A 16,910-nucleotide genomic window follows, 5' to 3' on the forward strand; every position below is an offset into this window, starting at 1 on the left:
AATACAAGTTCAGAAAATCCACCATGGCAATTATTTTTACATCCATTTTAACAAGATACTTTTAACAAGAGAACGTATAGTGGTTTTTTAACGTTCACAATAAATTCAACATATTTTTCTTTAAACTGAATTTTAACCAACATCATCCTTTTTTTTATACATGAGGAAATATAAATAATAACAATAAGGAGTATAAAGAACGGGTACAATTTGCCGGCAAATGAATGAGTCACACACAACACGTGGTTAGCTCCTCTGCTGGCTTTCAACACTATAAGGGGAATTAGCATTTTAGCACAACATGCAACGTCCGGCAAAACTAACATAAATGGCGACAGAAACAAAACGAAAATAAATCCAAACAGCTTGACAACATCAATCACATTACTCTGCATGTTGAGAGATTTGTCAGCTGTGGTTTTAATGTTTAAAATTAACTTTTTGCGGAGCACCAAAAGATCTTGCCTTACCGTTAGCAGCGCGCTGTAGACTGCCGACGGCATCCGCCTTCCGGTCACAAGATCAAAAGCCAAACCAAACCTTACCCCATACCAGCAGGTGGCACTGTTGGACTCACCATTGCAGGACACTTACACAAAAACTATACAACATATTTCAGCAGAAATTTCAATAAAACAAAAGTTAAATTATTACACCCGTTACACATGTTGCGAAAAAGCTTGAACAGGCATTGATTCTAACCTTAACTTTTGAGTTGCGCTAACCTGTTTTCAGTTGCAAGTAAGCGTATTTCAGTGAGTTCAATCAAGTCAGTGTAGCAGGGTTGGGTAGGGTTACTTTAACTGGATTACTTTCAATGACTTTTGGATTACTCCAATACCAAATATGCTAATAAATGACAAAATAAACTAAATATGAATAAAATAACTCAATTTTGTGTAGGCTTGGGGAGTAACGGAATCCATGGAACGGCAAAAATGATGCTGGCAAGCTGTTTGGATTTATTTTCATTTTGTTTCTGTCGCATTTGATGTTAGTTTTGCCGGAGATCAAAGAAATCAAAGCCAGGAGAGAAAGCGTACCATGTGTTGTGAGTCATACTTTTATTCATATTTAGTTGCTTTTGTCTTTTATTAGCATATTTGGTATTGGAGTCATCCAAAAGTCATTGAAAGTAATCCAGTTAAAGTAACCCTACCCCAACCCTGCAGTGTAGTAACATCAGATCTAGGTTGAGGGGTGGCCAATGGGGTTGGAGGATATCAACCTGTCAATCAAAATTGTTTTGTAAAGCATTCTTTGAGCAACACATTGCAACTCAAAGTGCTGTAAAAAAACATTCAGTATTTATATCTATCTATCTACCTTGGTCATATCCCACAAGAGGTACCAAAAAAACCTGGCAAAATATTTTGAGATGGAACACATCTCATTTCATTATGATTTTAGGGGTTTTGTTTCCTTTTTCAGACAATAATAACAGTTCCCAAGTAAGTTAGTGTTCCGTGGAAAGAAAAGTGAAATTCAGTGGCAACAACAATTGAGTTGAAGGGGGAAACAATATGGAAACATTCAGTAGAGTCAGAGAAAATAAAATCACTCCTTTGTCGCTACCAACAACCCGGAACGTGAACTACACAGACACACACAATGGTTAAAAGAAAATAAAAAATGAATAATGCGAATAAAAATACATACTTGCATTTAAAAAAATACTCATAGGTAAGATAAATATATAGATAGATACTTTATTCATCCCCTTAGGGGAATTCATACTTCCAGCAGTATCCTTGTGCTGATTATTAACAGATTAACAGGATGGCCTCAGGGTGCTGTGTTTGTAGTTTAGCAACGGCGGAGTGGATGACGTCACACGCTAGTCCAAATGTTTGACGTCCCTGCAGCAGATGGAAATCTTTGTGCCCAGGGTTACACCGCCTAGTGTCCACGTAGATGGCAAATCCGCTTCCTCTCCGCTTCCCGCAGGCTTTTGTGTCTCTGTCTGCCCTAACAGCGCTGAAGCCGGGTAGCTCCACGTTAGCCTCCGGGATGCTAGACGCGAGCCACGTTTCCGTAAAACACAGCAAACTGCACTCCCTGTATGCTTTGATGTTTTTCACCAGCACAGCCAGTTTGTCGGTCTTATTTGGTAGAGAGTTCATTTCCCATGATTACGGACGGTAACAAAAGCTTATTACGCCGCTAGCCTCTTAGCCTTAGCTCCGGCTCTGCATCCACGATAGGGCCCCCTCATCACGCCGGCACGAGAATTCTTCAGGGCAAGGAGTTGATTCCTCGAATCAACGCATTTTTGTGCGTTAAAACCCATCACCATAGGATCGAAAGTAATCCGAAGTGTAGTTCTCAAACGGGACGAAAACCCCGAAGATAGAAGCAGACGATAAAAACAATAAATCAAAAAAAGAGCCGCAGGAAAGGCTGCCGCTCGTGGCGGTGTCAATGATGTTAGGTTGATAGTCTTGTATGTTTTTAACATAACATGGTCCTCACTTAGAGGAAGCTGATTGTCTTCCATTTTGCTGCTACGGGTTCCGGAATAAAACAAAAGATAGTCAAAGCCTGGGCACAGAAGTAGACGATAATTGGTTTCATTTGGCCTGAAACAGATATTACCGAATACAACCTCACGGCTAATGTTAGCTTGATCTTTCCTTTTCTATCTCATGAATTCAGCTACTCTACAAAAAGTTATCCACACTCTGTATTTACTCAGCTGCAGTTTGTCCTCATGCTATTAGAATTTGACTTCTCACCACCGCAAAGAGACATATGGTGTGATGTAAACTCGAGGAAAGAAGATATTTGAGTGAGCCTGTCGAAAAGTCGATGTTTGTGCAACGTTGCCGTGTTTGCCTTCTGCTGGAATAAGTCATTTTTAGCATATGGTTGGCTTGAAGTTCCAAAAAACACCCACATTCTCCTCCATTGTTTTTGGATGAAGTGTGTCCTAGTTACTCTGAGCAGTCAGTACTGTTCTAAAGTAAATTGATCCCAAAACATTGTTCCAGGAGAGTAGATTAAAACACATCTGTCGGAAAAAGAAACTAAAATGATCAACAGCTACTAAAAGGCATTGTATAGGTGTTACTTGCTTGGTTTTTGTCAACTTGAAAATACCGTGAAATCTGGACTATAGAGCGCATCTGATTATAAGCCGCACCCACCACATTTTGAGAGGAAAAAAAAAAAAAAAAACACGATTTTGTACTTACACAAGCCGCACCTGTATATAAGCCGCATGCGCCCACATTTAAACATGTAACACAAACACAAAATTAACCCAAACCCGACTTCAAGTCCCGCGATTGAAACTAAATGTACCTTATCAAAGTCCACAGTCCAAAAATCACAGCCGGCAAAATGAAGGGAAAATGATACCGGTACTTAAGGTTTGATGCAGACCTGCAGAGTCCGGATGAACACATTTACTCACGCAACTCCTTTTTCTTGAACCAACTTTTTACCCCCTCTTCTTTCCTTGTCTGTCCCTCACCTTTAGCGGTCCCCACTTAAACTCGGCACCCCGCGTTTGTTCCGCCCCTCATTTTTCGTTCACCCGTGCAAAACATATCAGAATAAGTGTCTAAGATAAATACAAATAAATACAATACAAAAATATACAGTTGCAAATACATACTACTGTATACACGGGTTACACATATTTACAAAGAAAGATGGTACACCGAGAGAGTTTTCAAAGCTTTAATAATAATAATATAGCTTTGACAGGGCAGTTAACGGTAGAAACACTCGAGCGCCGTTAGCGGCCGTTAGAAAAATTACATAAATTGGCCGCATTACTGAATAAGCCGCAGGGTTGAAAGTAAGGGAAAAAAGTAGCGGCTTATAGTCCGGAATTTACGGTAATCGGCGTTGGGTAGGGTTACTTTAACTGGATTACTTTCAATTACTTTTGGATTACTCCAATACCAAATATGCTAATAAAAGACAAAATAAACTAAATATGAATAAAATGACTACATTTTGTGCAGGCTTGGGGAGTAACGGAATACATGGAACGGCGAAAATGATGTTGGCAAGCTGTTTGGATTTCTTTTCATTTTGTTTCTGTCGCATTTTATGTTCGTTTTGCCAGAGATCAAAGAGATCAAAGCCAGGAGAGAAAGCTTACCATGTGTTGTGAGTCATCATTTTATTCATATTTTGTTTCTTGTGTCTTTTATTAGCATATTTGGTATTGGAGTCATCCTAAAGTAATCCTAAAGTAATTGAAAGTAATACAGTTAAATTAACCCTACCCAACCCTGTTTATATATGTATATGTATTAATAGTTAATAAAGTACTACTAATAAACATGTTTTAGCGCCAACTATGTCCCTGTTGTCACCTTGTGTGTCTACAACAAAATTAATTGTCAAGGTTGCCATGGCGCCTCATTGGCCCTGCCCGTGTGGCGCCAGCTGCGTGTCTTTGACAGATTGGCTTCCCTTCTATTTAAGCTCAGTGCTCTCAATCACCCTTTGTCAGTCCGTCAACGAACCTTTGCACCCGCAAGACATGGGTTTTGACTCTGTCCGGTATCCCGTTTGTGTATCCTGTCTGGTATCGATCCCGTCTGTTTTGTCCTGTTTTGATTTCGGTGTCCTGTCTCCAGTGTCTGGTATCGTGTCTGTCATTTTCGTCCTGTCTGATATATATAAATATCTGTTATCAATCCTTTCTTTCCCGTTCTTTCCGGTATTGACACCATCTGTCCGGTGTCACATTTTATGTTCGTTTTGCCGGAAATCAAAGAGATCAAAGCCAGGAGAGAAAGCTTACCATGTGTTGTGAGTCATCATTTTATTCATATTTAGTTTCTTGTGTCTTTTATTAGCATATTTGGTATCGGAGTCATCCAAAAGTCATTGAAAGTAATCAAGTTAAAGTAAGCCTGCCCAACCCTGAAAATAATTATGAGTTATGCTGCACTTTGTACGAATGGTCTTCGTGTCAGGACCAGAACAGAAACAGGACCCAATTGCAAAACGTTTACCATCAGTTTTATTGAAGGAAATTGAACACAATCCGGTGTTCACTGGACGCAGGTAGCAAGTCGCTCTCATACTCGGATTGTGATCCGAACACGGGAGTGGATCTTCCGTAGCGATCGATGGCGGTGTCAGGGACGGAAAAACTGGTCGGTAGCCGGGACCGGGAGAGCATCATGTTTTGTTTTTCCTTAGAAGAATTGGCTGCATCATGCAGAAACTAAAGGAGCTCTTCCTTTAAAATTGAACCTAAAAACGCAGAGAAAACACAGATAATGCAATGCTGATTGCTGGAATGAAAGAGTAAAATGTTTTGGGTGTAAAGATTGCCGTGGTGTGGGGCAACATTTCCTCTGGTGAAGAAAAGAAGAAGCTGTCATCCTTAGAAGCAATCTCAAAGGAGCGAGATATCAAGATGAGTCTGCAATCTGCGGCCGTGCAAACTACACTACGCCATATTTATCGCCAACGAGCAAAGACAGCTTTATTTATACAGCCCAGTTCATAAACAAGCATCCTCACATAACCTAAAGCGTAGCGTTTAAAACTATTTGCAAAACATAAGGAAAACTAAGTTGTTTATCTCCACGTTTTTTGTCTTTTTTTCCTGTTTATATTTGTAAGAGTTGCATGAGATTGGTGAAAGTAAGAAGAGGCATTATTCAAGTAAAGTCCAAACACCAACCCAAAACTCTAGAAAATATGAAAAAAGAAGGGAGAGCAGACGTGGTCAGGATCAAAATAGGTCGTAGCTGGAGACAGATGGGAGCAAAAAAACAGACAGGTGGGAGTCAGGGTTGAAAAACGGCTTGTGTAGTATACACTGAGGTTCGCAGACGGACTGACACCGTGGGATTGACGGGACCAGATTCAAATAGTGACAGGGAGCCAATCAGAACCCGCGGCGGTTGGCGCCGAATTTGTTGAGTCACATAATCATGACAGCTCATCATGAACGAGCTGACTGAAATTGCAATTATGAATTTAAACCAGAAGATGGCGACAGACAAAAATAAGAAAACCTGTTGTTAATCTCAGAACACGGAAGTGGATCTTCCCTAGCGAGCAATGGCGGTTTCAGGGACGGAAAAACTGGACAGTAGCCCGGACTGGGAGAGTAAGGTGTGGTCAGGGTTGGAAAGGAGTTGTAAGCCAGAACGGGAGGGTAGACGTAGTCGGGGACAAAAAGAGGTCGTAAGCTGGGACGGGAGAGCAGACGTGGTCAGGATCAAAACAGGAGACAGACAGGAGCAAAAACGGGAAAGTTGGGAGTCAGGGTCGAAAAAGGCTTGCCTAGTATACACTGAGGTTGGTAGACAGACTGACAACAGGGGACTAACAGGACTGGGTTCAAATAGTGACGGGGAACCAATCAGAACCGGCGGCGGTTTGCGCCAAATGAGCTGGCACAGGTGAGACACATGAGTAATCATGACACTCCGTGGATTGTTCCTCTGCTTCCAACACCATTCCACCCAACAAACTGTTCAATAAACTGCTGGATTTCACACCCTGCTTGCACATGGATTAACAACTCCCTGACTGATCACAACTCGAAGTTGTGAGGGGAGCATCACACATCTATTGCCTTCACCATAAATTCTGTCACAAAAAGACCACGTTTTACAAGAAGTTTATCTGATTTTACCACATACTAATGTCTTTCTGCAAACTAAAAGTTATAATGCAATGGAAAAATGGATTAGTCTCTCAGGTACCGTCCTCTCATGGTTCAGATCCTACCTCTCGGATAGGACGCACTGTGTTATATATGGTGAAATGACATCTAGATAGAGATAGATAGATAGATACTTTATTCATCCCCGTAGGAAAATTCACACTTCCAGCAGTCTACCCCGTTGTTTATTAACAGATAAACATGATGCCCTAGGGGTGCTTGTAGCGGAGTGGATGACGTCACGCTAGTCCAAAAGTTCGACATCCCTGCGGCAGATGGAAATCTTTTCTTTGTGAAAATCCAGGGATACACCACCTCGTGTTAGCAAGTCCGCCTCCTCTCCGATTCCCCCCGGCTTTCGTGTCTCTGTATAGCGGCGTTGAAGCCGGATAGCTCCGGGTAGCTCCGGGTGGCTAGACGTTAGCGTCCGGAATGCTAAACGTGAGCCACGTTTCCGCAAAACACAGCAACTGCGCTCCCTGTGCGCTTCGATGTTTTCCACCAGCTCTCGATGATCTTATTTGGTCGTGAGTTCGCATTTATCATGATTACGGATGGTACCGAAGACTTATAACGCCGCTAGCCGCTTCGCTAGCTCCGGCTCTTCTTCCACGATAGGCCCCTTCATCACGCCGGCACGAGAATTCTTCAGGGCAAGGAGTTGATTCCTTGAATAGACGCATTTTTGTGCACTAAAACCAATGTCCATAGGATAGAAGTAATCCATAGTGTAGTTGTCAAAACGGGAAGAAAAACACCGAAGGTAGGAGCAGACAATAAAACAATAAATCACAAAAAGTGAGAGATAACAGGGCAGGGCAGCTGCTGATCTGAGCCCTTTAGTTTTACTAGTGGTGTTCCGCAGGGTTCAGTACTTGGCCCCCTTCTTTTCGGCCTTTACATGTTTCCATTAGGTCATATTATTTGCAAGTATAACATCAGTTTCCATTGCTATGCAGATGACACAAGACTATACCTTCCGCTGTAGGAATCTGCCACACTAAATTGTGGAAATTTGGAGGCCTGCCTCACTGAGATAAACGAGTGGATGTCACTCAATTTCTTGCGTCTTAACTCTGAAAAGACCGAAATGTTAGTTATTGGTCCATCTAAATGCTGTGACTTATTCTCAAAAACAGCTGTGAACATTGACAAATGTCACATCACGAAGAGTGACTCAGTTAAAAATGTAGGTGTCATATTTGACCCCGATCCGTCCTTTCAAACACAAGTTAAGAAAATGACTAGAAACGCTGTTTTCCATCTTTGCAACATTGCTAAAATTCGCCCTACGCTGTCTCAGTCGGATGCGAGGATTATAATTCACGCGTTTGTTACCTCCCATCTTGATTACTTACTATAATCCATTACTCTTCGGTCTCCCGAAGTCCAAAATCAAGAGCCTTCAGCTAGTACAAAATGCTGCAGGGAGGCTTTTAACTAAGACAAGAAAGTTTGATCACTTGACCCCGATTTTAGCTAACCTGCCCTGGCTCCCTGTTAGCTTAAGACGGGATTTTAAGGTTCTGTTAGTATTATACCAAATCAGGCATGGACTTGCTCCCTCATATCTTTCAGATTTAATTTCTCCCTATGTTCCTGTCCGGAGCCTTCGCTCTGAAAACACTGGTCTACTAGTGATCCCAAGAGCCAAGAAGAGATCCGCAGGTTCGAGAGCGTTCTCCATTCGGGCCCCGGTGTTGTGGAACACTGTTCCCCCTGAAATTCGATCTGCAACCTCAGTGGAAATGGTTTTAGATCAGGGGATGGTGTCATAATAGTCTGTAGTTTGCAATAGTCTTTGATCTGTGCAGCCCTTTGAGACTCTTTGTGATTAAGTCACAAATTAGCTTGACTTAAATTTTAGAAACAAATGAAGTGTTTTGCAGTTACACTACTACACGTTGTCACATTGCAATATTGATTAGATTATCGGTTAATCTCATTATATTCTGCTTAAAGAAGCAGTTCCTTTCCACCCTCTGATTTTACCAACATTCTTATCACATTTCACCCATCATTGTCAATGAAGCGTGTTTGGACCTGAGTGTCAACCTTCCATTACAAAATTGAGGAGGATCAATCCTTGAATACGAACAGAACCCAGGTCCCTATACAGGCACAGCTCCATGTCCTCAGGAAGAGCAAGATCAGGCATGAGCTGCTTGTCACCTAAGACTCAACAGAGCAAAGACTAAGGAGATAATGGTGGACGTCAGGAAGACAAACAACAACATTTCACCCATCATTGTCAATGAAGAGTGTATGGACCTGAGTGTCAACCTTCCATTACAAAATTGAGGAGGGTCAATCCTGGAATACGAACAGAACCCATGTCCCTATACAGGCAAAGCTCCATGTCCTCAGGAAGAGCAAGATCAGGCATGAGCTGCTTATCACCTAAGACTCAACAGAGCAAAGACTAAGGAGATACAGGTGGACTTCAGGAAGACAAATAACATTTCACCCATCATTGTCAATGAAGAGTGTATGGACCTGAGTGTCAACCTTCCATTACAAAATTGAGGAGGATCAATCCTGGAATACGAACAGAACCCAGGTCCCTATACAGGCAAAGCTCCATGTCCTCAGGAAGAGCAAGATCAGGCATGAGCTGCTTATCACCTAAGACTCAACAGAGCAAAGACTAAGGAGATACAGGTGGACTTCAGGAAGACAAATAACATTTCACCCATCATCGTCAATGAAGAGTGTGTGGACCTGAGTGTCAACCTTCCGTTTCTTGGGGGTACAAAATCCAGGAGGGTCAATCTTGGAATACTAACAGAACCCAGGTCCCTAAACAGGCACCGCAAATGCTCCATGTCCTCAGGAAGAGCAAGACCAGGCATGATCTGCTTTTCACCTTTTACAGGTGCTACGTTGAGTCCATCCTGTCATACTGTGTGTCTATGTATGGTTCACTGGTTGCATAGGAGCCTTGGGATCTGCACTTCAGAAGGTCATCAACCCAGCAGAGAAAATTAGGAACTGCCCTTTCACTTCCTTTGATGAAAGTCTAAGAGAGCTGAGAAACCTGTGAAGGACACGTTCTACCCCGGACATTATATGTTTGAACTTTCACCCTCAGGTAAATGATTCAGGACCGTCAAGTCAAGAACTAATAGAGTGAAAAACAGCTTCTGCCCAAGGCAATAATAAGCCTCAATGCTGCACGATAAAACACTGGTTAGCTATGGTTTGGACCACAGGTGTCAAGCAGGCGGCCCGCGGGCCAGATCAGGCCCGCTAAGGGATTGAATCCGGCCCACGAGACAACACTCAGAGAAGCACAAGAGAAAAACAAGCTGCAGGTTGAAATATGTCAACTTGATGTTGCCAAAGCCTGGTGCTTCTCACAGACACAGTACTTGTATCTCTCGATCTCTCTCTCTCGATCTCTCTATCAATCTCTCTTTTTTTCCACCCTTTTTCCTCCCACTCTGTCTTTGTCTCTTTCACTCTCTGTGTCTCTCTTTTTCTCTTCCTTCGTTGCTCTTTGTCTCTTTCGCTCTCTGTGTCTTTTAACCTCTTTTGCTCTAACTTCCATTTTTCCTTTTCTCTCTTTTCTCCTTCTCTCTTCATACCCTTTGCGCTTTCTTTTCTCTTTTCTCTCTTTCTGTCTTTCTATTTCTCTTTGTGTTTCTTTCTTCCTCTCCCTTTTTTCCCCCTCTCTCACGACTTTTTATCTTTTGTTTCTCACGCTCTCTCCCTCTCTCTCTTTTTCTTTCTTTAACACAGTACAATGACAATTTGATGACTTATATTTGTCACCATTTAAGTTCCGTTATACCAGAGTTGAACCGCTTATCCTCAGTGGGGTCGCGGGGGTGCTGGAGCCCATCCCAGTTATCTCTATATCTCGTTTTTTATGTATACACATATATATACACATGAACCGGAACAGGAGAAGAACCCAAATGCGTGACGTTTCTCACACAAGCCTTTTATTTTACGGGAATGGGGAGTCATGCACGTTAGGCAGCGGTCTGGCGTGGAATGATAGGAAGCCAGAGATCGACGACATCGATTCCAATTGCCCGATTTGATATCGGACAAATGTGGTCGATACGCGACAGGACGGGAAAGACAGGATTGATTTCAAAACTGAATATTGAAATAAAACAGGACAAACTAGAAGGGAACGAAAACTGGGGATAATAATAAATAGGACAAAAATAGACCAGAAAGGTACCGGGCAGGAAACCAGAAATAATAAAAAATCCACTTCTTGAGGGGCAGAGGTTCGTTGACAGACCAACAAAGGGTGAGTGTCACCATTTAAGTCAGTGGGGTAGCGGGGGTGCGTGTCTTTGACAGATTGTCGTCCCTTCTATTTAAGATCAGTGCTCTCACTCACCCTTTGTCAGTCCGTCAACGAACCTTTGCACCCACAAGACATGGGTTTTGACTCTGTCCCATATCCCGTTTGTGTATCCTGTCTGGTATCGATCCCGTCTGTTCTGTCCTGTTTTGATTTCGGTTTCCTGTCTCCAGTGTCTGGTATCGTGTCCGTCATTCCCGTCCTGCCTGGTATATATATATCTGTTATCAATCCTTTCTTTCCCGTTCTTTCCGGTATTGACACCATCTGTCCGGTGTCACATTTTGTTCGTTTTGCCGGAAATCAAAGAGATCAAAGCCAGGAGAGAAAGCTTACCATGTGTTGTGAGTCATCATTTTATTCATATTTAGTTTCTTTTGTCTTTTATTAGCATATTAGGTATTGGAGTCATCCAAAAGTAATTGAAAGTAATCAAGTTAAAGTAACGCTACCCAACCCTGTTTATCTATGTATTAATAGTTAATAAAGTACATCTAATAAATTTTTTTTTTAGCGCCAATTATGTCCCTGTTGTCACCTTGTGTGTCTACAACAAAATGAATTGTCACGGTTGCCATGGCGCCCAAATGGCCCCGCCCATGTAGCGCCAATTGCCTGTCTTTGACAGATTGGCTTCCCTTCTATTTAAGCTCAGTGCTTTCACTCACTTGTGAGTCATCATTTGATTTATATTTAGTTTATTTTGTCTTTTATTAGCATATTTGGTATTGGAGTCATCCAAAAGTCATTGAAAGTAATCCAGTTAAAGTAACCCTACCCAACCCTGTTTATCTATGTATTAATAGTTAATAAAGTACATGATTTTTTTTAGCGCCAAATATGTCCCTGTTGTCACCTTGTGTGTCTACAACAAAATGAATTGTCATGGCTGCCATGGCGCCCAATTGGCCCCGCCCGTGTAGCGCCAATTGCCTGTCTTTGACAGATTGGCTTCCCTTCTATTTAAGCTCAGTGCTTTCACTCACTTGTGAGTCATCATTTGATTTATATTTAGTTTATTTTGTCTTTTATTAGCATATTAGGTATTGGAGTCATTCAAAAGTAATTGAAAGTAATCCAGTTAAAGTAACCCTACCCAACCCTGTTTATCTATGTATTAATAGTTAATAAAGTACATGATTTTTTTTAGCGCTAACTATGTCCCTGTTGTCACCTTGTGTGTCTACAACAAAATGAATTGACACGGTTGCCATGGCGCCCAATTGGCCCCGCCCATGTAGCGCCAATTGCCTGTCTTTGACAGATTGGCTTCCCTTCTATTTAAGCTCAGTGCTTTCACTCACTTGTGAGTCATCATTTGATTTATATTTAGTTTATTTTGTCTTTTATTAGCATATTTAGTGTTGGAGTCATTCAAAAGATATTGAAAGTAATCCAGTTAAAGTAACCCTACCCTACCCTGCACACAACACACACCCAGTAGTTGCATTAAATAAGACCGAGCAAGTGTGTCTCGAGAGATAACAGACGTAAAAGCTTTTACACCAAAGTGCCTGACCTTACACTTCACCCATCAAGAAACGTGAGAAGCCAAAGTGTCAGGATCAAATTCTTAAAGCTGTGAGGAATATTGAAAAAAAAAAAATCTGATTCAGAAGGTTGAATAACCCCCCGGTGCACAGTTCAAAGATTGAAGCCATTTGTAAATCTTTCGACTTTTTCTCGATTTGACTTTGTTCGGCGGACGCACTTCGTGTTCCTTTTGAGAGACTGACGGCGAACATGAAATAGAGGGTGGATTTTAAAATGGCCGCTTAGGTTTTTATTCTTTGAACTGGTCTTGACTCTGTCATTTCGCATAAAGTTTGACTATCACCGCATAAAACGTCATAAATTATTCTACGTGCTGATCTATGCATTTCGGTTTCTCTCTGAGACCCTTAAGTGTTTTTGCAGAAGTGGGCACAGGAATGGATTTTGACAGTCTGTCATTCGCCAGCATTATTAAGTTAAAATTATTTCCTGCTTCACCAAACTTTTTTTAATAACACATTTCACTTGTCACTACTACCGTAAAATCCGGACTGTAAAGTGCACCTGATTATAAGCCGCACGCACCACATTTTGTGGACATTATTGGTTTTGTCCTTACACAAGCCGCACCTGTATATAAGCCGCATGCGCCAACATTTAAACATGGTTTTGTAGAGGTTTATTGTTCCATATTCTTTATCAATTATCCATTATCCGTTATCGGTCATAATGCATTACAAAGCCAAGAGGCCGAGACATTTGCTCTCAGCCAAGAGGCTGGGTCAAGGTCCTAGCCACAAGGCCAAGCAGCGATCAGTGCGAATGCATCGTTCCCGGAGGTACTGCAATACGGGGCCGATGCGTGGAGTGGACAGAGCAAGCTCTTATTCCATCTCCCAATTGCAAAAATCACACAACCCTAGAAGGTACTAGCTTAACCGACCGCAAATATAGTACACAATCCATCCACCACAATCGGCAACATGAACGGAAAATGATACCGGTAGTTAGAATTTAATGCAAACCTTTAAAGTCCAGGTTCCGTTGAAAGTAATCCAACGAAAAAAAATTATATTTCCAAAGTTAAGGGTGGGAAAATATATGGATCCACTATTGTCCGCTGCAACAACAAAGATATTTAACTCAGCTTTACCCCACTTCCCGTCAGCCCGCGTTTGCTCCGCCCCTTCTTTTTGATTCGCTCGTAGAAAACATATCACAATTTGTCTCTAAAATAAATACATTACAAAAATATACAGTTGCAAATACATATTATACATGGTTACACATATTTACAAAGAAAGGCAGTACACCGAGAGAGTTTTCAAAGCTTTAATAATAATAATATAACTTTCATCCCAAACTGTGCCTGTGAAGGGTAGCAAAACGCTACTAGCAACATGCTCGCAACACAGTAAACGACTGTGTTAAAAAAACATACCGTACTTGTAGTAATCACGGTAAACCGTCCTCATCTTCCTCCTTATAGCTGACGTCATCAAAGTAATCTAAATGAGGGCAAATAATACACATATTATAAACATAAAATGTAGGTTATTCATATGCTATATAAGAGAAGTGTGTTTTAAGCTTTTAGTTTAACATTTCCTCTGAGGTTGCAGATCGAATCTCAGGGGGAAGAGTATTCCACAGCACCCGGGCCCGAAGGGAGAACACTCTCAAACCTTCGGATTTCTTCTTGGCTCTTGGGATCACTAGTAGATCAGCGTTTTCAGAGCGAAGGCTCCGGACCGGAACATAGGGGGAAAATAAATCTGAAAGATATGAGGGAGCATGTCGATGCCTGATTTTGTATACTACCAACAATCCTTAAAATCACATCTTACGTTAACAGGGAGCCGATGCACGTTTGCTAAAATCAGGGTTGTGTGGTCAAACTTTCTTGTCTTGGTTCAAAGCCTCACTGCAGCATTTTGTACTAGCTGAAGGCTTTTGATTTTGGACTTTGGGAGACCGGAGTGTAGGGCATTACAGTAATCAAGACGGGAGATAACAAACACTTGAATTATATTTCCATATTAGTATTTTCTGAATATTTCTGTAGAATTTTTGTTGTTTATTTGTAGTATTTTACGTAGTATTCCAGTAGTTTTGGTTTTAGCAGTTTTGTGGTACGTGATGTATTTTGTAGTATTTACATAGTAATTTTTTACTTGAATATATGTAGTATTTTTGTCTTAGTTTTCATAGTACAATATTACTGTAGTTTTGTTTTTGTAGTATTTTTTTTAGTATTTCTGGAGTAGTCTTCCATGGTAGTATTTTTTCTAGTATTTCTGGAGAAGTTTTTCATGGTAGTATTTTCCTAATAATTCTGTAGTATTTTTGTTGCATTTTGATGGTAGAACTTATGTTGTATATTTGTAGTATTTTGTAGTATTACAGTAGTTTTATGATTTTAGTTTTTTGTAGTATGTGTTGTATTTTCATAGATTTTTTTTGTTGTATATCTGCAGTAGTATTTTTGTAGTACAGTGTTACCGTAGTTTTGTTGATGTAGTATTTTTCTTGTATTTCCGTAGATTTTTTTGCAGTATTTCTCGAGTAGCATTTCAAACTATCACCCCCAGGGGGCGTAATTGTCCCCGATTGAAACTGTCCAAAATGTACATCCCAGAGCGACAGAACAGACGCTGGAACCTCTTCAGACCGAACTAGTAGAGCTGGAGCAACAAATGAAAGACTACCAGGACAAAATCTGCGCTCTCCGCATCCGACTGAGACCGCTTAGGGCGAATTTTAGCAACGTTGCGAAAATGACAAAAAGCTGTTCTAGTAATATTCTTAACGTGTGTTTGAAAAGGACAGATCAGGGTTAAATATGACACCTACATTTTTGACTGAATTACTCTGGGTGATTTTAAATTGGTCATTGTTCAGAGCCGTTTTTGAGAACAGGTCACGGCATTTAGATGGACCAATCACTAACATTTCGGTCTTTTCAGAGTTAAGGTGCAAAAAGTTGAGGGACATCCATTATTTTATCTCAGTGAGGCCGGTATCGACCCCATTTGTCCCATATAAAATCGGGCAATTGGAATCGATGTCATCGGTCTCTGGCTTCCTGTCTTTCCACGCCAGACCGCTGCCTAACGTGCATGACTCCCCATTTCCCGTAAAACAAAGGCTTGTTTGAGAATTGTCACGCATTTGGGTCCTGATCCCGTTCCGGTTCATGACACAAATACCAATGCCACTTGAAAGGCTTCATTTTTTAATGTCATTTCTTTAATGAATGTGATCTCAGTGCGAATTCAAATATCACACAAGACAAAAAGAACAAGGTGTGTGATGGTAAGCTTCCTGTTTTCTCTCCACCTCTGTCTCACTCTCTAATTAAATCCTGTTATTTTACCGCTTGACATTTTTTTTCCTTTCTTCGCTGTTTTTTTCTTTTATTCCCCAGGATGGACAAACGATGCCTGTCTTCACTCTGTCCTGTTTTTTTCTGGCTTGTAAACCGACACTTGCTAAAAAGGAAACGTCGTGTAAACCTGTTTGTCTACAGCCTTATTGGGATAAATCTCATCTCATCTCATTAGGTACACCGCTTATCCTCAGTAGGGTCACGGGGGTGCTGGAGCCCATCCCAGCAATCATTGGGCAGTGGGCAGGGGATACCCTGAACTGGTTGCCAGCCAATCGCAGGGCACACAGGGACAGACAACTCGCTCAATCACACCTAGGGACAATTTGGACCGGGCAATTCACCTGAAATGCATGTTTTTGGGACGTGGGAGGAAACCGGAGTGCCCGGAGGAAACCCACGCAAGCACGGGGAGAACATACAAACTCCGCACAGGAAGTCTGGAGCTGGATTTGAACCCACGCAGGAGGTTCCCAAGACATGAACTGTGCCGCACACGCGCTAACCACTGCGCCGCCGTGCTGCCATTGGAATAAATAAATACATAAAAATAACTCTCGTGTTGGCTAGCACAGAACCAAGTAAGCCGTGTAAAAACCATGCAGAAAATGGGGCGAATGCTCGTAGGCATTAAGAATAAGCCGGAAACTGCTGTCTGTCTATTGTTACGAGAGCTTTTTCGTGTCAAGGAACGTATGCGCTAGCATTCATCACTTTACACAGCTCAGTGCTTACATGTTGTAAGATTAGCCGCAATGCACGTAATATACTGACATTGTGCCTAATCCATTTAACTGTATGAGGATTGATTGATAAAGATTTTTCAGGACCGATACCGATTATTCGTATTAGGGAGGGGGGAATAACTGATATTTGGAGCCAATAGTCATCCGCTGTCAAAGCTTAAACATTGGGGTAGGAACAATCTTTTTGAATCAATGCAATCAGGATTCAGGGCTAACCACTCCACTGAGACAGCCCTGATTAAGGTAACCAAAGCTGCCCGTTTGGTGCCAGCAGCGGCTCTTTGACTGATTGGCTTCCCTCCTATT

The 16,910-nt window shown here is 41.6% G+C and overlaps 1 protein-coding gene and 1 pseudogene across 5 annotated transcripts in view; one reads left to right on the forward strand and one right to left on the reverse strand.

Annotated features, from left to right (window-relative positions):
• The window catches only part of LOC148358967 (leucine-rich repeat and fibronectin type III domain-containing protein 1-like protein), a 397,907-nt gene that overhangs the window by 93,314 nt on the left and 287,683 nt on the right, over positions 1 to 16,910 (forward strand). The window lies entirely within an intron of this gene.
• On the reverse strand, positions 13,288 to 13,422 carry LOC148358968 (U2 spliceosomal RNA; annotated as a pseudogene).

The sequence above is a fragment of the Urocampus carinirostris genome, chromosome 10 (genome assembly GCF_059441175.1).
Source record: "Urocampus carinirostris isolate Australia breed hairy pipefish chromosome 10, RoL_Ucar_1.0, whole genome shotgun sequence".
In the NCBI taxonomy this organism is placed as follows: Eukaryota; Metazoa; Chordata; class Actinopteri; order Syngnathiformes; family Syngnathidae; genus Urocampus; species Urocampus carinirostris.